This window comes from Tamandua tetradactyla, chromosome 23, assembly GCF_023851605.1.
Source record: "Tamandua tetradactyla isolate mTamTet1 chromosome 23, mTamTet1.pri, whole genome shotgun sequence".
Lineage (NCBI taxonomy): Eukaryota > Metazoa > Chordata > Mammalia > Pilosa > Myrmecophagidae > Tamandua > Tamandua tetradactyla.
The window spans coordinates 14778269-14800569 of NC_135349.1; the positions used below are offsets into that span (position 1 = coordinate 14778269).

Here is a 22301-nt window from a genome sequence, read left to right on the forward strand (position 1 = left end):
TCCAAAGGGAAAATGCTCAGATTTTAATTTCCAAGTACCTTATTTGAAAATTAGTTTCTTCACACTTTTATTGAAGTTTCTTTTTTCTAAAGATTATAGCACTTTATGTAATTTCCCCCCCCCAAGGAATAGCATTTATGCTTTTCCTTTTCCAAAAACTGTTAAAGTGTAAAAGTGTAAAGTTATATTTGTAGTGCTTATTTTATCTTTTAAATATTTTTGTCCTACCCATACTTCTTGGCATATGGGTAGGACAAAAAAGATAGGAAAATAATATTGAATTATACAAATAAAAAATAGTAAATACTGTGCTCTTGATAAATTTTTAAAATGTTAAATGTGATTCCACCTGCATGGGCAGTTGACTGTAGAGCGCGTGTAGTAGGACTCTTCCCTCAAACATCAAATCAGCCAGTTTGGTCACTTTGGGGGGACATTAATTGTTGAGTAGTATACTTTTTCATTTTCCTTTATTCTTTAAACCTAAGTATGTAGAAGCATTGTAAATCAATAAGTGCATTGTGCTGAACTAAGAGTTATAATGCCAGGTTCAATCTCTAGCTTCTGTGGCCTTGAGCGACATTTTTTGCCTCTCTGACTCTTATTTTCCCAATTATTATCAAAACTGTAGTGTTGAAAAAAATTACAAAACATAAAATATAAAAATAAATTGTAGTGTTGAACTCTGAATCATGGCTCCCAGTTGTGTGTTTTCTTGGGGTGTACATGCTAGGTGCTGTATGAAATAGCAGTATAAACACAGCAGGCATATCTTCTGCCTGACATATATATTTATTTTACTTGAGGTGAAATTGGCAAAAATTAATTTTATACTTAAACATATATCAAGGAATAATGAAAATTCATATGTATCCATGTGGTATTAAAAATGTAGCAGCAAACTGAAAGAAGTATTGTGCTACAGGAGGCCACAAAAAGAATAGGGATTTCCGTTTTGTATTCACTTTTTTTCTTGCCATTAAGGGCACCTTGATGGGTGCACTGGATGATAATTAAATCCTTCCAAAGTGTAAATATAAATGAACATGTTCATTTTGAATTTCCTTCCTTCCTTTGCTAAATCAATGACGTTTTCTAGAGAAGAGTTAATTTATTTTATTTACATGAAATGTATCTCAGTGTTGTTTGATAAGAACTGTGTTAAAATATCTTGTCCTCAAAAGAAGCTGCTTATGGCTCAACCTGGAGGGTGGGGAGTTCGAATTTAAGAATTATGCCCTAAGCAGGCTAGGTACATCCGATGCCCTTGTCAATCCCTCGGCTGTATAGATCATTACAGTTGTGTTCCTTTTTAATTTTTAAACTTGGATTCTGGCAGAATGGAAATCCATATTTCAGAATTTACTATGATTTTTTTCTTCTTCCTGTCCTCAGCAACAGTATAGATACTCTTATTGGCAGCTGCTATATTAAGCCCAAGAGCTTAAAAGATTAAAGAAACCACTAATAGCAGTCAGGAAGAAGTTTAAGGGCCTGTTTTTTGAAGGTTTGAGTTTTCATTCTGCTGGTTGAATAGAAAATTGCAAACAGGTTGCATTTAGCAGCTGGAATGCTCTCTAACATCTGGGGAGACCCAGTCCTCTGTTCATTCTGATTTTGCTAGAAGGATAGCAGGCCTGTGGTAGAAACTGCAGTCAGAAATATTAGAACTCTGTGTGTCCTAGCCATTAGAATTTATTTTCTGTAGATACTTTTTTTCATAAAAATGTCAACTTTGTCCTCCTTTCTTCTAGTAGCTTTCTTGAGCACTTAACTTTAGATCTATTGCTGGGGAGAGGCCTGAATAAGGTAATATAAGTACCTTCCAAAGACGTGCTCCTTAGGAATTGTTCTTGCTGTTATTGAATGGCCACCTGGCCAGCCCATTGATATCTGCCTGCGTAATCTCACTAGTTTATCAGCCTTGGGGATTTAGTGTGTGGTTGCTAGAGCCTAGGAGGCCCTGTTTCAATAATGCATAATGGTTCAGGCTCTGTTATACATTTGCTGCCTCTTCCTGCAGATAACTGTTTCGCAGTGCAAGTCTCAGGAAATAACATCTGCTGCTTTGTTGATGGATCCTTAAGACAATTAAGACAATTTTTAAAAAATAAAAACAGTGCTTAAAATTAGATTTCTCTCACATTCATTTTTCCTATTGCATTTAGAATTTTAGAGCTAGATGGAACCAAAGAAAGTTAGATCAGGAGTTCTTTAAATACCAAGGCTGAGTAGATAACATATTTGTGTGGTTATTCTCTTAGAAGGTAATAGAGAGAGGTGGGGCCTATGGCAAACTGCAGAGTATTTATCCCTTCTTAAGGCAATGTTTTCTTTTTTTAAAGAAAATAATATGCTGGCCAAATAAAACAGGATTACCAGTTAAACTGCTAATCTTGGATAATTTCATTTTGTAGATGAGGGAAGAGAAACTCAGAGAAATTTTGTTTTACCCAATTCAAAAATGGGGAAACAACTTGAATAGCCATATCTCTAAAGAAGATATAAAAAAGGCCAAAATTGCATGAGGAGATGATCAGCATCACTAGCTGTTAGGTTAGTGCAAGTCAAAACCGCAATGAGATACCATTTTACCCCCACTAGAATGACTACTGTTTAAAAGCAAGAACAAAAACAGGAAATCACAAGTGTTGGAGAGAATGTGGGAAAATAGGAACACTCATTCATTGGTGGGAATGTAAAATGGTGCAGTTGTGGTGGAAGACAGTTTTGGTGGCAGTTCCTCGGAAAGTTAGTTAAGTATAGAGTTACCATATGACCTTGCAATCTCACTTCTACCTATATACCCAAAAGATTTGAAAGCAGGGCCTCAAACGGGTATTTGTACAACAATATTCAGAGTGGCATTAGTCACAGTTGTCAAGAAATGAAAGCAACCCAAATGTCCATCAACTGGATGTGGTATATAAATGCAATGGGATATTATTCAGCCATAAAAAGAAATGAAGTTCTTATACCTGCAACAATGTGCATGAACCTTGAAGACATCACATTGAATGAAGTAAGCCAGACACAGAAGGACACATATTATATGATCTCACTGATAGGAAATAATTATAATAAGCAAACTCATGCAGTGAGAATCTAGAGTGTAGATCACTAGAGGGTGGGGTGAAGGTAAGGAATCAATAGGTAATGCCTAAATTATAGAGTTTCTGTTTGAGTGGATTGTAAAGTTTTGGTAATAAAGTTTAGTGATGGTAGGTCAATACTGTGAACTTAACAAACAGCACTGAATTTTAAATGCAAGTATTGTTAACAGGAAATTTTAGGTTGTATATTTGTTATTAGAATAAAAATTAAAAACAACGTAGGACTGTATGACACAGTGAATCCATTGTAACAGTGAACTGTAGTTATAAAAATGTTCTTTCTCAAATGTAACAGATGTATCACACTGATGCATGGCACAAACAAGAGGATGATATGTGAAAACTGTATTTTTTTGCATTATTTTTCTGTAAGCTACGCCTTCTCGAAGAACAAAATTAATACATTTTTTATGAAAAGATAGGCATTGTTATCTCTAAGCAGAGATTTATGTTCCCTAACTTATATACCTAAAAATGTAGGACTGGCATTCAGATGCAAATCTAATTTAAGCCTGGTGTCCTTTTCAAAATGCCACAGCTGCATCTTTGCCCTCTCTCCCTTCCTTCACCCAGTATTTTGACCACACTGATTGTGCTAGCATCTCATCCCCAGGAGTTATCAAATTCTTTCTTCTAGAATGTGGCTTCAAAACTTTTTTTATGCCAGGTATGTGGTTATAAATATAGTTTATATCTCATGATCAAGTATACTCTCACATATGCATGTGCACATATAAAACTGAAAGTCTCACTTAAAATTACCCTTATCACATGCAGGGTTCTCTGATATTTCCTTTTTTATTCTACTCCATGAACAACATACACATGCATGCATACATATATGCTGGTGATTACCCCCTTCATTGATCTTATGACCGAGGTTACATTGACCTAGTGTGGAAGTCTCTAAGGTGTATTAGGAAACAGGACGTTTAGAATAATACGTTGGCACATAGGACAAAATGGTTGAAATTATGTTTAGATTTATTTTTATCTTTATGTAAGAAATACTGAACTTTATTGATATGTAATACCTGAGTCCACAGCCTTGCTGCAGCCTCACTTAGTATGTGAACCGGTCAGCCTTGTGGTCTGGAGGGTGTGGCCAGGTGTCCTGACAGAAGAGTGGGAGTTCCACAAAATGAAAGGATCGTTCAGCCTTTTGCTGGTAGTGTTATGTGGACAGGTTCCATTTGTGCAGCTTATAAAGTGGATATAATTTTCTATTATGTAAAGTAACCCTCATAAGATGGACAAGTGATTTTAAAATATTTTCTTAGAAGAAACTGGTATAAGATAGCATAAGCACAAGGAAACAGCAGAAAAATGGTGAGTTGAGACTTTTTGCTGTTTTTATGAACTCCTTAGCAACCACATTTCTAAGGTACAAACAGTGACTGTATAGTCATATATAGCACTAAGTTGGCCAAAAAAAAATGAAAGTGTAAAAGAAAATTGGCAATTTAGGTTTATATCTGTGATGACTAGTGATTTATTTGTCTTGCTCTAAGTAGATGTACCTTGAGATATTAACTAATGTCATTGTGTTTGATAAAATGTTAAAAATTGTGTTCACTTTATATCACCCTTTAGTTTATGTTTATTTGTATATTTTATAATATAATGAATACGTGAATCCTATATAAATAGCTACACAAAATATTGAAAAATATGCTTAATTTTTTTTTAATTTAACTTTTGCTGCAGCAAAGAAAGCCAGATCACATGTAAGAATGAAGTAGCTTCTGTCTTCTAGGGATGGGAGAGGATTTTTATGGAAATAAAAAGGAAGTCAGGGGTAGTGTGACAGTGGCTCAGTGGCAGAATTTTCGCCTGCCATGCTGGACAACTGGGTTCGATTCTCAGTGCCTGCCCATGCAAAAAAACACTGTGAATGGCACAGATTTTGCATTCCTTCCCATACTTTTCTTTAGTCATTCGGATATACGGGGTTTCTCTGAGATACGTCCGGCATGTTATGGGGAAGGTCGCATCCTCCCAGTTCTGCCTGTTATAGGTGTTGGAGCCCAGAGAGGTCGCCGTCTTGAGAGTGTCCGGAGGCAGTGGTGGCTTTCTAGTTGGACAACAATGTATTTTTAAAACACCTGCTCTGTGCCAGGCATTTTGTAGAGTTGGAGTTGGCAAGCTACAGCTCACTGGCCAAACCCAACTTGGTGTGTTTTTAGAAATGAAACTTTATTTGGAACATAGCCATGCATCTTTGTTTACATGTTTTCTCTGACTGCTTCCCATTTACAATGGCAGTATTTAGGAATTGTGACAGAGACTGGTTGACCTGCAAAATCTGAAGTATTTACTGACTAACCCATTACAGAAAAGCATGTACCAGGGACATACACTTTTGGATAGATCTCTAGGCAGGCAATTTCCGAATAATCGTTTTTGTGATTATTTGTAAAGTGCTAATGCTTTAAGGGCTGTGGAAACGTATTGGTGTCAGAAACTCGACACATTGCTTACAGAATAACCTTAATCAGTCCTCTCAAAAAATCGTTGGAGATATTTTAATTTCACCATATTCCATTAAGGAGTAATTACAAATCATGAGTCCAAGAGGCTAAGTGATATGTGACCTGAACAATTTCAGTATTGAAGCACACATCCTTTGAAAACCAAGCTTTCAGCCTCCTCCTCTCTGGCCCTTACCTCTATTGACTGTCCACTCTCAACTTCAGCCTTAGACCTTGTCACCTAGGATTCCTCCTTCTTGGAAACCAAGAACTCCACTTCTGTTCTATGACCACAGCTCCAGAGTCTGTGCCTTGGTCAAGCTCTCTCTCATCCCCGTTCTTTTCAGCAGAAATAATTTTCTTTCTTAATATTTGACAACATCTTAATCGCTTTTTTTTTTTTTTGGTCTCACAATTTTTATTGAATTGATTGATTTTTTTTAAAATTCCTTTACTACATAGTAACCTTCCTGGGAAAAATTATTATTATTATTATTTTTTCGTTTAGGTTTCCAAAGAACCCAGTACTGTGTCTGGAATATAGAATGTATTCAATAAATAACTGTTCACCTGAGTTAGGGAAGTGTAAGACAAGGATTTGAGTTCAGGTTTCCTCATGGTGTGGCAACTGTATTCAAGCTTCCTATCCTGCCTTGGACTAAATTCATTTCAAATCTCTTTCTGTGAAGAAAGAACTGTTCAACTGGTGAAGTCACTTGAGAAATGCTTTATCTATTTCTCTATATCCCATATGTTAATAGTGATGATTTTTCATTTTGTCAAAATCCATTTTCTTTTTTCAACTGTATTCAAACAAAATATTTTAGACAGCATCCTAAGAACATTTGAAAACATGACATTTCAGGTCTGATTATTTTCCCCCTTTGTTTGAAAAGTATATACAGCCATAATTACTAATTGCTGCACTCTAAGTAGAGACAGATGATACTATGTTTGTGACAATTTTCCAGAGGGAAAGCTAAGTAACCAGGCTCACTTTTTCGTAATGTGAATATTATTTACCAACTATTACCATGATTGATACACCAAGCCACTGTAGGGTAAATAATGTGTTGTGTGGGGGAGGCGTAATTTTGTTGTGTGGGGGGAAGCAAGTCAATGAATATTAAAGAACAAAACCTCATTTTAAAAGAGAAGCTGTAATTATAATCATTCTGAATTCATATTGCAAGACCAGTTAAAATAACTTTGCTGCTATTTATGTAATTCTGTGCCTGAAGGGAGTTAGGTAAATGAGCAGAGTTGTATAAAAATATGTATATGTACACATGCATTTTTTTATAAAAATGAACCATATTGAGCTTCAGAATCAGTCATTTTCTAAAGGCATTTGATGCATAGATTAGGTAAGTATGACCAACGTTAATCAGTGAAATATTATTGGTGGAAAAGGGCACAATTTAAATTTTTTCACCTTTCGCTTCTGTAGGTGTTTTATGTCTATTTGGAATGTCTTGTTCCTTCCCTTGACCAAATCATCTTCTTTCTTTCTTCAAAACTCCCTTTTCATAGGAGGTCTGACTCATCCACCTCTAATCTCTTATCTTACTGCCCTCTAGATGCTCATCAGCTTTGGTGTGCAGTATGTCATTTGCAGTTTTGGGATTTGTTGTTTTGTAATAGGAAGTCATAAGTCATTTCTTGTGGGTATTGTGAGTCTCCCCAGCTGGACTGTCAAGTCATTACAGCCATGCTGTTTCTGTTTGTGTGTGTGTGTGTACAACTTCTCCCATATTCCTTATAGAACATGCTTAATGCTGTCCTTGCACTTGCTAACTTGTCAGTGCATAATTTTGGCCAAGGTCCTTTTTTATGTCGGGTGCTGTATTATTTTTGTAAAATCTTAAGTTTTATGTTTGTTGATTAGCGTTTCCCAAAAAGTGCTCTAGAAAAACTGGAAGGGTTCAGATCCTGTTGATGTGGAGTTTTTGATGGTATTTTTTGTTTGGCTGTTGTAAAATATCTAACTGCCTCCATCTCTGTCTAGTACTGAAATCAAAGGAAAGGTGCTGTCCTTATCTCTTGGCATTGAATGTCTTTGATGCATACATTTAGATATAGACAAGGTGATTTTGTCAGAGCTTAGATAGTTTATATTTAAAATGGATCATAGTGTATCTATTCTTGGAACCTTTTAGAAAAGTCTGTTCAACATTGATCCTGTTCATAGTTGTAGTCTCAGTATATTCTGATAATTTCCTTTGAATGTATGTGTTCCTTTTATAGCAGTGGAAATGTGAATGGCTTCTGGTATACTTGGTAGCTCATATTTTCCTGGCCCTTAATGTCAGAATTGATTGATTCAGTTAGTTTATTTAATTGAATATATTTCTATAATAGAAAAATGAGTAAATAGAATGTTCCTTAGCATAATGCTTTTATGGACAGAGCCCATGTTTTAAGTCTGTGTAGCTCTTCCTCTCAAAAGAAGATTATTGACTTTAGCATTTTTCTTCCCTTTAACTAGTCTTAAACAGTTTAACCTTTCTGTGGGCTTTTTTTGGAAATTCTTAGTAAACACAAAATATAAAACTCATACCAACCTCACAGAAGTCTGTGTATCAAAGATCACCTTTGTGAAGGTAATTGATTCAAGAATTGAGCATTATTTGCCACATTTCACTGCATGGTAGGGCATTGTTCATCTATCAGTCTCCTTGATAGCTTGTGCTAGCTTGCTCTGATGATGATTATGAGAAAGGAGAGTATGATCTTGGAGTGGACTCTTTCGAGGGTAAAGGAGCCCTGGAACTGACCTTTGCTGAGGCTGTTCTCATCCTCAAGCCTTCCTGCAGTACGACTTGGTGTCCAGTGAGATCTTTCTCCTAGCTTAAGAATCCTGGATGGATGTTTGGCTTGGTTTCCTCAAGGACTTTGGAAACTTGCTCCACTTCAGAGCTTTTTACTGTTTGATTCTCTTCTTGGCAGTGAGCCCTGGCTTCTTTCCTGCTGGGCCCTGCACCTCTTATAGGAGAAGAGAGAGGAGGTCAGATGCAGATAATACAGGCATGATTTCTGCCTCCTGAAATGCTCAGCTGATGTGCACTTCTCTCTTCCCCTAAGGGATTAAAGAACATATTTATAATGAAATGTAATGTATAGGAAATGTAGCCCTTTCTTTTTTCCTTGCTGAATAGCTGACCGTAGGATGAAAACCTTTCTGTTTACAATTTAGTTGGACATCTTTGTGGTTTGTGTTCAAGTCACTTTAAGCTTTACTGTTTAAAGCCAAACTCCTGAAGAGTATAATTTACACACTCTTCCTTGGAGGGTCAGGGGAGCTTCTAGAAAGCATTAAAGTCCAAGATGAGAATTTGAAGTAAAATAATTTAGCAAAGGTAGTTGTGTGTTTGTGTGTGTGCGTGTGTGTGTGTGTTTGCATGCAAAGCTGCTGCATGAATGTGTGTGTGCTTGGTTGGATAGGAAATGGGAGGGTGGCTGTAGAGAGGAAAAGTCATTCTCAGGAGAGGAAACATGGACAAAGATGAAGGATCCTGCAGTTTTCAACCGATAAATGGATCCTTCTGAAGGCTTCAAAAGAGCTGTGACTAGCCCTATTTGCTGAGAAAAGGAAAAGTCCTTGAACTCCCATCATACCTCTTCTGCCTCTCTTAACAAGTGTTCAGACGCTCTGCCGGAGGAAACGGTTTATTCCAAGCGCAGCTGCAATAGAAAGAGTCCTTTCAGTACAGCTGAAGCAGTCCCTCCACATAGATCATCCCCCTTTGACAGTAAACTATCTGTTTAAAAGAAAACAAAAAAGGCAGGTGGGAATTGGAAGAAGGAGTTTATGCCAGGAAATGAAAATGAGTTGCTAAAGAATCCTATCTTCTTCGTTGTGGTTTCAGGTTTTTCAAAGGGTTCAATTGCTAGTTTGTTATATCTCTGTCTTTGTTTTTGTGAACTTCTAATTCTCCAGAAAACATTGAGGATGAACTAGTTGTCAGATTTTTGTTACAGAACACTGTGGCATCTCTCACCAGTCATGTTCACCAGTAGGAGGTGTGAGGACTTCGGGTGACTTCGCTGGTCTTCTCCCTCCCTTCTTATGGCATGTCAGACTTTGAACCTAATCAGAGGATGAGGTTAAGTCTCCTATTAACAGTTAGGTGGAGTTTCTGACTTGAAATCCAAGAAGTGATGGTTCCATAGTACTTCCTGTTGACGGTAGCTACTGAGCAAGGTTAGGAGCTGTGGAAATTTAAGGTGTCACTGCCTTTATTTTTTATCGAGCTGGATTGTGTTATTTAATTCTCACCGAAATCCTCATTTTAAGGCAAGTTTGATTACCCTCAGTTTACAGATGGGGAACCTGAGGTTGAGAGAGTTAAATGGCTAGTTTGTGATTAGACCCAGCATTGTGGCATGGCCAGAATTGGAATTGAAGTCTTTGCTTTTCCAAAGCTCTCACGTGTTACCCATTTTGTATTTGATAAATAAATATTTATTATTGGGATCAGGGATGCGGGAAGTAGGGAGGAGAAAGATGCTACCCTAGTATCCACTCTTTTGAGGATCTCTGTTTTCCATGTGCCTGCGTGGTCCTGGCATACTGTCCTGAGTGTAGCAGTACATAAATACAGCCTCACAGCCGCATGTGCTCATGCCACGGTCCCAGATTTCACCCCTTCTTTCTTGTGTCTTCCCTTTCTTTCTTCTTGAGAAACAGGTGCTAGTGCTTTCACAATTTCTTTTTATTTGTGAGATGTTTGATGTTTTAATAATAGTAAGATGAAAATAAAAATGCTCTCTTTGCTTTTCTGTGAAATAAATAATCTACTTATACATTATCAATAATTTTTCAAGCTGTTAGTTCCCAAAGCTGAATACCTGGATCCATTTTGACAGCTAGTTCAAGTAAAAGTAAAAAAAATAATAATAATAAGTAAAAGCTACCCCAGTTTCTTTTTTCCTGGCTTCTAAAAGTTGGAAGTTGTTTCAGTTGGAGAATTTACAATGGATTCTTATTCACTTTCTGTTGTAGAGGCTGAGCTGTTTTTGGTATTATAATCTTCTGTAGGCGTGGAGAAAGGTCACCTCCTGGTCTTGTTTTGGTGAACCTAGGGTTAAAGCTGTGACAGAGTTCTTTTCCTAGACACAGGTTTTTGTCCCAATAATGTGCAGCCAGGTGTTGGCAGGGGTCCCGAGGGGGATGCTGAAATTCATTATTCATCCCTGGGGACGGGAGTGTGGGGGGAGGCTGTCCTTCCGGGAGGGTGGCAGGGCCTGCCTCCTGCCTTCACTGACATGTGCCATTTGTGACGAAGGCAGCTGAAGTCCATCTGAGGAATTCTCTTGTCAGACAGCCAAGAGAGAGACACAGAGGGAGGAGTGGGAGGGAGAGGCAGGCAGCTCAGCAAGGCAGTCCTGGAGTGTAGGCTCGGAGCAAGATTACACACACAGTGTTTTAGGCGCTAAGGGAAGGTGTGCAGGAACATAAAGGGGAAGGAGGCCAAATTGGAAACAGCGCATTTTCCTATTTCTTCCCCTTTTGCTCCTCCTGCCTTGAATACATGTCATCCTTTGGAAAACGTTGCATCTGAAAGAAGCCTTTGCTGACACACTCCTTTTTCTTCAGCACTATAGTGTGGTTGTGTTTTTTTCTTTTTTCTTTTTTTCCATCTTCTTTTCCTCTGAGGGCAGAAGGTGAGACAATGATCAAGTCAAGCTGGTTTTATGTCAAGTTCAAGTATGCAGAGAAGGTAAGTCAATATGCTTTCTTTTCCCCAGGGAGACCTGCCACTTCCTTCCACTCTTCTCATGTTGATGGGCTCCTCTGGCCACTGGGGGAAGCGAATGGAGCCTAGAAGTTTTATCTGTGGCTGTGTTTCCTCTGGCTTAATGTTCTTTGATGAAATACAGGCTCTGCTTACAGTCTGACGTTGCCACTGACCAAGGGAAGGAATCTTCAGATTCTGTTCTGGAGGCATTATTTAGAGTTTCAAGAGGGAAAAATAATGTAGCCGTAATAACAGGAAAGAGGTTAATCTGCTTTAGATTGGATAAAGAATTTTATAACAGGAATATTTGTTAGAAAACTTTATGTAGTTTTGGTTCAGAAGCAAATTGGCAATTGTATCTCATTGTCTGTTTAGTCAGAAGTTTTTTTTTTTCTTTCAGTCAACCGACTTTGCTCATTCTTATATACACGAGAAAATTTGTGATATTATTTGGATATAGAAAGAATCCCCATCATTTTGGGCCACTATGTGTTAACTTCCTTGGATTTTTATATTTTAGGGAAAGATTAAATTTTGGTTGTGTTTGAAGTTTTGATGTTGAACAATTTACTGTGTTTTAACATGCTGTTACCAGGCTTTTGGGGGAAAAGGTGTGCAATTCTTAACACATGTTCATTTACAGGGGACTGTTTGCCATCTTTTTGGTTCTGAATCCGTATTTGTCATTTACCCTGTTGGGAATTTAGGGTGTTAGTAATTAGGTTATTGGTAGTGTTCTAAAATTTTAGCTCCTGTTTGAAACCTTTCCTTCCCTAATTTGCTTTTGTAAACGTTGGCATGTAGACTGTATTAGACTGAGGATCTAAACAACAAAATCTTGATGTTGACCAGATGAAAAATTGTGATGACTGTCTTCATATTTCTTATGATTATATGCAAAAGCTTATTAAAAATCCCCCCTCCATTCCCTTACTTAAAATAAAAAGAGGTTAGATACTCTGAGCTCATTTTTTCCTGAATTTTGTTTTCTTTGTGGATTTGTTTGTGCTGTATTCTCACGTCAGCTAAATTACTTGTTCTTTACCCATAATGAAATTATAGAATTTTTACTTTAAAGTTCCAGCCTCCGTTTTTAACCTATTTGCATTCTTAACTATTAAAGCTTGTATAAATAAAATATTCCTCTGTGTATAGGGTTAGGAAAGGTTATCATTGTGGTTTGGGATTTTTTTCCTCAGTGTATTACTTTCCTTTGAGAAGTGTCCCACCTATTGTTTGCTGTTACGAATTTTGATGTCTTAAAACTGTAATGTACCTCCATAATCTTTTCCTTTCACCCGGGATGGATTACCACAAAAACCTGAAACTAATGTCAAAAGAGGGAAAGAAAATGATTTTTATAAAAAGAAAAAGAAACAGGACATTAAGTCAGTTGTTTCATTTGAATTACTGTGTTGCTATTCCTTTAACAATCAAACAAGGAGAGAATGCCTGCATGTACCAAGACAGCAGTATAATATAAAGATGAGTAATGTAAGGCTCCACGCCTAATTGAAGAATATCCTCTTTGCTTTCATTAGGATGTGGGGGAAAAGAGAAGCAGTAATCTCAGTCTTGTTTTTGGCATGCTTATTATAGTATTGTAGATCTCTGTGATTCTCAGCAGAACTTTTGTTCTCTCACAATGGTTTATTTTTTATATTTGCATTGCAGTTTTGTCCTCTGTTCCCCCTCCCCCCCCCCAGCCCCCTGGAAAACTCATCAAAATGAGTTAAGTTTCTGGAGAAATCAAAAGCCTTATGTAAGCACAGGAACAGTAATTCTTAAAAACCAAATTTAAAATCTTTTCTGTACATATTCTTCAAAAAAGCCATTCTTTTAAAAGTTCGTAATTTAAAGATTCTATCTCAAAAGGGGAGAAAGAAACTTCTCTATATTCAAACACTGGCCATTTTGATATAAACTTATGATTATCAGAAAGGTATTTCTTATGTGAAATTTGTCCACAACTATAAGAAAATATCGTACATAATGTCTTCAATAGCCATTCAGGAAAAATGGTTTCATTAGTTATAAATAGTGAGCAAGAAAAATTAAGTCAAGTAGTGTATTACCAAAAACCTTGGCGCAGGAGAACACTGTTCCCTTGTGATCACAGAATTCTGATTCTTTTCCAGAATTAAAAAAAAATACATATGTAGTTAAATAAAGAACTCTTTCATCACTACTACCACACACACACACACACACACACACCCGTGTAATGAATTTCCATCTTAATTATAATTTATGTTGTCTTTTTCTTGCATTGGGTTGATACACACTCCTTCTGAAAGACTGCTTACTTGAATTGAGTTCTTATCTCCCCCTTTTCCCTTCTCATTCTACATATTCTTCCAGAGCAATTTCCCATTTCCATGTGTTTTACTAAGTCCTGTAACTGATGACTCCAAAATCTCTAAACTTAGTCTAATCTTTCTGAAACTCTAGAATCATGTAGTTAATAGACTAGGTATATATCTGTCTGGAAGTTCACAGGTGTCTCAGAGCAGTATCTCTGAAGTGGAGTAAACTTCTTCCTTGATGAAAGATTTCCTTCCTCTTGTGTTTTCTAGCCTGGATAAGGCATCACTATCCAGCTGGTCCTCTACATTCCCAAAGGTGTGGTTTTAGTTGTGCCTCCCATCTCCCTCCTGGCTTATCAGAGGAGACTTCTGATTGGTTTTCCTGCTGCCATTCATGGTGCCTTCCCGTGTTCCATGATGCTGCTTCTCTAGAGTGATTGTGTTAAAAGTTCAGTCCAAATCTCATGTTCCCCAGCTTGGCAATGGCTGCCCTATCTCACCTAAGAATCCTCACTTGATCTCTCTCAACAGTACTAACACTTGGACTTGTATATATACAGTGTATGCTACTTTGCTTACTCGTTTACCAGTCTGTGTCCCCTAATGAGCCATAAGACTCTAAGTTTATAACCAAGTTGTCTTTTTTGTGTGTGTATTCATAATATCTGACACATAATAGATGCTTATTTTTCTCTAAATGCCATTGAGCAAATTGTGACTTTTTTCAAGAATCTGACAGACCTGAGTTTGCATTCTCCTACAATTTGCTGCTAGTATGTAACCTTGGGCTATGTATTGAAAGATGAGAAAATTATTTCCTTACTTACTCAATGGGAGAGAATTATCACCTAATATACTTTTTAAAAATTAAACTTTTTAATTTTGAGATAATAGTAGATTCACATGCAGTTGTATGAAAAAAAATGTAGAGATTAGAACCCTTTACTCAGTTTCCCCCGATGGTAACATTATAACCAGAAGATTGACATTGACACAGGCAAGCTGCAGAACAGTTCCATCACCAAAAGCATCTCTCTTGTTGGCTTTTTATAGCCGTACCTTCTTTCCTCCCATACCCTTCCCCCTTCAGTCACTAACCCTTCCCTACTAGCAGATAATAATCCTTTCTCAATTTCTGTGACATGATGTATGTAACTTTGGGGAATTGTCTTTTTTCATTCAGCTTAATTTTCTGAAGATTTATCCAAGCTATTGGATGTATTGTTTGTTCCTTTTGTTGCTGAGTATCTGTAGTTGAATGTAGCATCATTTCTTTAATCATTCACCTGCTGAAGGACATCTGGATTGTTTCCAGTTTTTGTCTCTTACAAATAAATGTGCCGTGAACATTTGTGTATAGAAGTTGGTGTGGACATAAGCTTTCATTTCTCTGGGATAAATTCCTGGAGTACAATTGCTTATTACACAATAGTGTGGTAAGAAGCTGACAGACTTTTTCAAAGTGGTTGTGTCATTGTACATTTGCTTCAGCCATGTATGAGTGATCCAGGTTCACTGTATCCTTGCTAGCTTTTGGTATTGCCACTATTTTTATTTTTACCTATTCTGATAGGTGTGTAGTGACATCTCATTATGATTTTACTTTCTATTTCCCTGATAGCTAATCATGCTGAAAATGTTTTCATGTGCTTACTTACCATCTGAATATTCATTTCAGTGAAATGACTCTTCGTGTCCTTTGCCTACTTTCTAATGGGATGTTTTGACAAAAAGTTTTTTTTTTTAAGTTCTTAATATATTGTAGTTACTAGTCCTTTGTTGGATATGTGGTTTGCAAATATTTTCTCACTATCTGTAGCTTATCTTTTCATCCATTTTAGAAGGTCTTTTGTTGAGCACGAGTTTGTAATTTTGATGCTGTAATGTTTGATGCTGTTGAGTAAGTCAATTTCTCCTTTTGTGTATTTTTCTTTTGGTGTCAAGTCCAAAAACTCTTTGCATATCCCTTGATCCTGCAGATTTTCTCTCTCTCTCTCTTTTTTTTTTTGGCATGGGCAAGTACTGGGAATTGAACCCAGGTCTCTGGCATGGCAGGTACGAACTCTGCCACTGCACCACCATTACCCACTCTCTCCCATGTTTTTATCCTGAAAGTCTTATGGTTTTATATTTTACATTTAACTTGATGATCCATTTTGAATTAACTTTTGTATAAGACTTAGATTGAGATTCATTTACTTGCCTATGGATGTCCAGTTGTTTCAGAACTATTTAGCGGAAAAGACTATTGTTTCTCCATTGAACCGCTTTTACATCTTTGTCAAAAATCAGTTGGAATGGATCAACAATCTCAATATAAGAGTTAAAATTGTAAAACTCTGGAAGAAAACAGCAGGTAAATATTCATGAATTTGGCTTTGATAGTGGATTCATAGATGTGACAACAAAAGCCTGAGTAACCAAAGATTAAGAAATAGATAAATTGGACTTCATGAAAAAATGTTTCAAAGTACATTATCAAGAAAGTGAAAAGGTAACCTATAGAATGAGGGCTAATATTAGCAAATCTTACGTCTGATAAGAGTCTAGCATCCAGAATATACAAACATCTATAACTCAACAGCAGATAAGACAGCTGCTTATTGAATAGACCTTTCTTCAAAAGGAGATATACGAATGGCCAAGAAGAATATGAAAATATGATTAACATTATTAATCATTAGGGAAATGAGATAACACATCACACCTACTAGGATGCGTATAATTTTTTTAAAAAAGGAAAATAAATCTTGGTGAGACTGTAGAGAAATTAGAGCATTGGTACATTGCTGTTGGGAATATAAAATGGTACAGCATTAGTGAAACAGTTTGACAGTTCTTCAAAAAGTTAAACATAGGATTACCATATGACTCAACAATTCCAGTTTTATGTTCATACCTTAAATATTTGAAAACTGGTGCTCAAATAAATGCAGGAACAGACATGTTCTTAGAAGCACTATTCACAGTAGCAAAATGGTAGAAATAGCCCAATTGTTCATTAGTGGGTAAATGGATAAACAAATTATAGCATATATGTACATACAATGGAATATTTTTCAGCAATTAAAAGCTATAAAGTTCTAAAGCATGTTACAATGTGATGAACCTCAGAAACAATATATTAAGTAAAATAAACCAGTCACAAAAAAATAAATGTTGGAGTACTTCATTTATAAGAAATATGCAGAATAGGTAAATCTATAGAGACAGAATATAGTTTGGTGATTACCAGAAGTTGGTGAAGGAGAAAATGGGGAGAAACTGCTTGATCGCTCCAAGGTTTAATTTGGAATGATAAAAATCTTTTGAAACTACATAAAGTTGGTGATTGTACAGTGTTGTGGTTGTAAAAGTCCTGTCATCAACACTTTTATTTAGTTTAGTTTATGTTATAGTATAAATTATATACCAGTATGCCCTTTCTTATTATGGCTACAAATAAATAAAATTTGTTGTCAGTATTTTATATAACAAAGGAAACAAATTGCAAATTATCAGAAAAAGAGCAACGATATAGGAAAATAATACGTTTTGCGTAAATTATAGAGGACAATGACAAAGGAAATCCATTACTTTACTCCCTAACTCAATGTTACAAACTAAAGTCAACACATATTATGAGTCGATAAGAATGCATTGTAAATACTGTGGCCCTTTCAAAATACTGTGGTTAAACATGAAATGTTTTCTTGGTATCATACATTGTTCTTAGCTCTTAACTGGAATTGAGCTTCCTTTCATAGTCTCCTTTACGTGGTAGTTTGGCAAAATTTTCATCAGAAAATCCACCTGTAGTATCTGGGGCTGTCTGCACCCGATGAAGGCAGTTTGTATCACAGATCACTGTATTCTCAGAGATGACTTCAAAAGCATTCAGGTTGCAACAGGCCCTAATTATGTAACCACTTGTTAATAATTACATTTCTGCCTGTATATGCTTTTTTTGGAGACCCGGGAATCGAACCTGGGTCTCCCGCATGGAAGGTGGGCATTCTAACCACCAAACTACCGTGCACCCGTGCATATGCTTTTGACTCAATAGCAGTATTAACTCCCATTTCCATGGCTTGGGAAAAACAGCTGACGTCAAACACATAAATGATACAAATGATCATAGAGTTGGGGTCTGAATCTCCGGCATCAGACATGATATTATCAGGGTGAACATTTATATTCAGGGCCTGTTCTTCTTTTAGGTTCCTTTCACCAATCGCTATTGGCCTAACCTCTGCAATAATTCCTGCGTTAAAGTGGATTACCATCGTGGGTCCTATAGTTGTATCTCCCCTGATTTCACTTTCTACACATATGACTGCTCCAGGCGCATTCTTCACACTCTTTTGAGTGTTCTCCACCACGGTTTGGCCCCATGGCCAAATTAAATCATTTAAATTTGATTTCCATGTGCACTAGTTGTTACCATACAGAAATATGATTTATTTTGTATCCTTTGACCTTGATGGACTCACTAATTAGTTTTAGGAGCTTATTTATAGATTCATTGTGTCCTTGAGATTTTTTACATGAGCAATCTTGTCCTCTACAAATAGGGAAAGTTTTACTTTCTATATTTTGATCTGTTTGACTTTCATTTCCTTATCTTGCTTTATGACATTGGCTAGGACTACCAGTACTATTAGAAATAAAAGTGGTGAGCATGAACATCCCTGCAGTTCTTTAATTGTTATTGTTAATAGTTATAGTGTTAATTATAATATTAGCTGTAGGTGTTATTAGGTATTCATTATCAAATTGAGGAAGTTCCTGTCTATTTCTAGTTTTCTGAGATTTTTTTGTTCTCATGAATGGGTGATAAATTTTGTCAAATTTTTTTTCTGCATCAGTTGATTTGATTGTGTGATTTTTCTTCTTTAGTTTGTAAATATTGTGGATTACATTTATTTATTTTACAGTACTGAGCCAGCTTTGCACCCTTGGAATAAGTCTTACTTGGTCATGGTGTGTATTTCTTTTTATATATTGCTGAACATTACTTCCTAATTTTTAATAAGTATTTTTTCATATATATTCATGATGGATTTTTTTTTCTATAATTTCTTTGGTTTCGTTATCTGAATGATATTAGCTTAATAAAATGAATTAAAAGTGTTTGTTCCACCTTTTCACAAAGATGGCACCGAAAGCGAAGAAGGAACCCTTGTCCTCCCAAAATCAAAGCCAAAGCAGAGGCTTTGAAAGCCAAAAAGGCAGTACTGAAAGGTGTCCACAGCTACACAAAAAAAGAACTGCACTTCACTCACCTTCTGGCAGCCCAAAATACTGCATATCAGAAGACAGTCCAAATATCCTCAGAAGAGCACCCCTAGGAGAAACCAAATTGACCACTGTGCCATCATCAAGTTCCCCCAGCCCCTGAATCCCCATGAGGAGGAGTGAAGACAGCAGCACACCTGTGCTCATCGTGGATGTCAAAGCCAACAAGCACCAGATCAAAAAGGCTATTCAGAGTCTCCATGACACTGACATATGGCCAAGATCAACACCCTCATCAGGCCCAAGGAGAGAAGAAGACCTACTGGTTCCTGACTATGATGCTTTGGATATTGCCAGAAAAATTGGAATCATCTAAACTGAGTCCACCTGGCTTAATTCTAAATGCAAAATTTGGGGCCATTAAAAAAAAAAAAAGAACTGTCTGTTGCTCTATCTACTCTTTTGTGGAAGAGATCATATGTAATTTGTGTTAATTCAAGAGAACTCTTCAGTAAAACCATCTCAGTCTGGAGAGTTCTTTCTTGGGATTTTTTAGAATTATAAATTTAATTCCTTTTAGAGTTATTGGACTACTCAAATTATCTTTTTCATGTTGGGTAATTGTAATTTAAATTTTTTGAGGTAGTGATCTATTTCATCTAAGTTGTCAGATTTATGTGTGTCGCACTGTTCATTATGTTACTTATTACTTTTCCAATGTCTGTAGCATATAATAATATCTCCTGTTTCATCCATGACATTGGTGATTATTGTCTTCTTTTTTCGTTGTCAGTCTTGTTAGCGATTTGTCAATTTGATTGATATTTTCAAAGAACCAGCTTTTGTCTCATTGATTTTTTTCTATTGATGTTTTGTTTTCAATTTCATTTCTTCTCCTATCATTTACATTCCCTTCCTTCTACTTTTTTAAGTTTAATTTGCTCATCTTTTTGTATGTTTTTGAGGTGGGAACTTAAATTATTGGTTTGATACTTTTTATCTTTTCTAATGTAATATTTAGTGCTATAAATTTCCCTCTTAGTAATGCTCTACCTGATCTTGTACATTTTGAGATGTTTTAATTTCCATTTCCATTCAGTCCAAGGTATTTTGTAATTTCCCCTGACACTTTTTTTGATCCATGGTTTATTTAGAAGCACATAGTTTTGTTTCTAAGTGTTTGGAGACTTTCTTGCTTATCTTTCTGTTATCAATTTCTAGGTTGATTCCAGTGTGGTCAGGGAAACACTATGTATGGTTTCAAAGCTTTTAAATTTGTTTAAATTTTGGCTCAGCAGATGGTCTGTCTTGGTATATGTTTACATGAGCACTTGAAATATTGACTAGATCATGTTGATTAATGGAATATTTTTACTGTATATAGAATTCTGGACTGATAGTACTTTACTTTCAGCCACTGAAAAATGTGCTGCTTCCTTCTGGCCTCCCTGGATTCTGGTGAGATACCTTCTTATAGGTAATACACTATTACACTATTTCTTTTGCTGCTTCAGAATTTTCCTTTGTCTTTAGTTTTCAGAAGTATCTTGGTTTGGATAGCTTTGAGTTTATTTTGTTTGAGCTTCTCTTTGTTTCATAAACCTGTAGGTTTATGTCTTTTTCTACATTTTGGGACTTTTCATCACTTATTTCTTTGTGTACTTTCTGCCTCTCTCTCTTATTCATCTCTTTCTGGGACTCCATATGTACATGCATTGGATCTTTTTTATAGTCTTCAATTCCATGATACTCTGTTATTTTCTTTTTTTTTCAGTCTATTTTTTTCCTCTTTTATTTAGACAGAATAATTTTTATTGGTCTGTTGTTAAGTTCACTGATTCTTCCCATTCACTGAGTTTTTTATTTTAGTTTTTTTATTTTAGTTGGTGTAATTTTTAGTTCTGAAATTTCCTCTTGTGGGGGAAGGGGAAATTGTTGATCAGAATGTATAGAATTTTATAGAATTAATGAAAAAGATTCCTCTATGTTCTTCTTTATTACTTTGCTGAGACTTATTTCTTTTCTAAACTATTTTTTCATGTGGTTCAAGCCTGTTCTTAATTGCTTGTTGAAGCAGTTTTATGATGGGTGCTTCAGAATCTTTGATAATTCAAAAAAAATCTTTGATAATTCTTTTATTTCTGTCATCTTTGTGTTGGCATCTGCTGATTGCCTTTTTCATTCAGGTTTAGATTTTTCTAGTTCATGATATAAAGAATGTTTTTTTATTGAAACATTGATAATTGTATGTTATGTTTTGGGGATTTTGGATTTTATCTAAACCTTCTGTTTTTTGCTGGCTTCCTCCGACAGCCCACTACCAGTGAAGGGGGTTACCACTGTACTGCCACGTGCCGTAGAAGTCTAAATTTTTCATTCAGCCTCTGTTGTCTCCCAAGGAAAAGAGAGGCTCCTCATTAGTGCTGAGTAGCAATCAGTGTTCTGGTGTCCCTCTAGGTCTCTACTGATACCTTAGTAGCTACAAAGGCTAGAAGTGCCTCATGACCTCCACTGACACCATAGCAAGTGGTCTTATTTCCTCTGGGTGGTGATAGGAATTTTGATTCTCCAGATGACTTTCTCTGACATCACCACAATGGGTAGTGGGTGTGAATATCTCATTACTGCTGTATGGGGTTGAAAACACAGGCTTCCAGCTTCCCACTCCATGGAGGGCAGGGTAGAGTCTCTTTATTTCCTGGCAGAGTTAAAAGCCCTGAATACCTTCCTGTGGACCCCCCATCCTCCATCTGGTGTGGAGGTAGGATGCTTCATTATAGCCTGGTGAGGGTGGAGTCTAGGCTTCCCATTCACCTTTTGCTAGTATGGGTGGGTCTCAATTTTTTCTTTGGTATTTGCCTTCAGTAGAGTTGTTACTGTCTTGTTGATTCTCTTTCTCTGTTCCAGTTCTTTAACTCAAGAGAGCATTCTTTTCTTGGGCTTTTCTTTTTATGTGCCGTTGGTATTTCCATGTTTCTGTCTTTTTAAACTCCAATACTATGATATATGAGGCAAAAAAGTAAAACATGGGGCACTCACCATCATGTCATTCCTTTAATCCCCTGATCCTTAACCTGTTTCTCTCTTCTCTCCATTTTTGAGTGTCTTGTTACATTTGTTTTATATATAATGTCCAAAGTTTTTAATGTACTTAGTGTTAGTAATTAGAACAAATATTTCTTCTTTATCTTTCTGGAAGCCACATTCCCCTAAGATGCTTTTTGAAAAAAGATTAAATGAGATGATTATAAGTATTTGCATGGTATAGAGCCTGATAGTAAATGCTCAATATAGGATGATAATTGTTTTTATCATCTTCTTTATCTTTCTCCTGTTTATAATTGAAATATCAGTCATACTTTGTTAATCTACTCTGGAAGCGATTCCATTGTAAATTTACCTTGCTTTATATAAATGTATTATCAATAACATGATTTTCATCTTTTTACCCCT

The 22301-nt window shown here is 36.2% G+C and overlaps 1 protein-coding gene and 1 pseudogene across 4 annotated transcripts in view; one reads left to right on the top strand and one right to left on the bottom strand.

Moving 5' to 3' along the window:
• AUTS2 (activator of transcription and developmental regulator AUTS2) overlaps positions 1-22301 on the top strand; it is a 1196629-nt gene that overhangs the window by 359792 nt on the left and 814536 nt on the right. The gene's annotated exons all lie outside the window — the stretch shown is intronic.
• LOC143667785 (dynactin subunit 6 pseudogene) lies at positions 17343-19019 on the bottom strand (annotated as a pseudogene).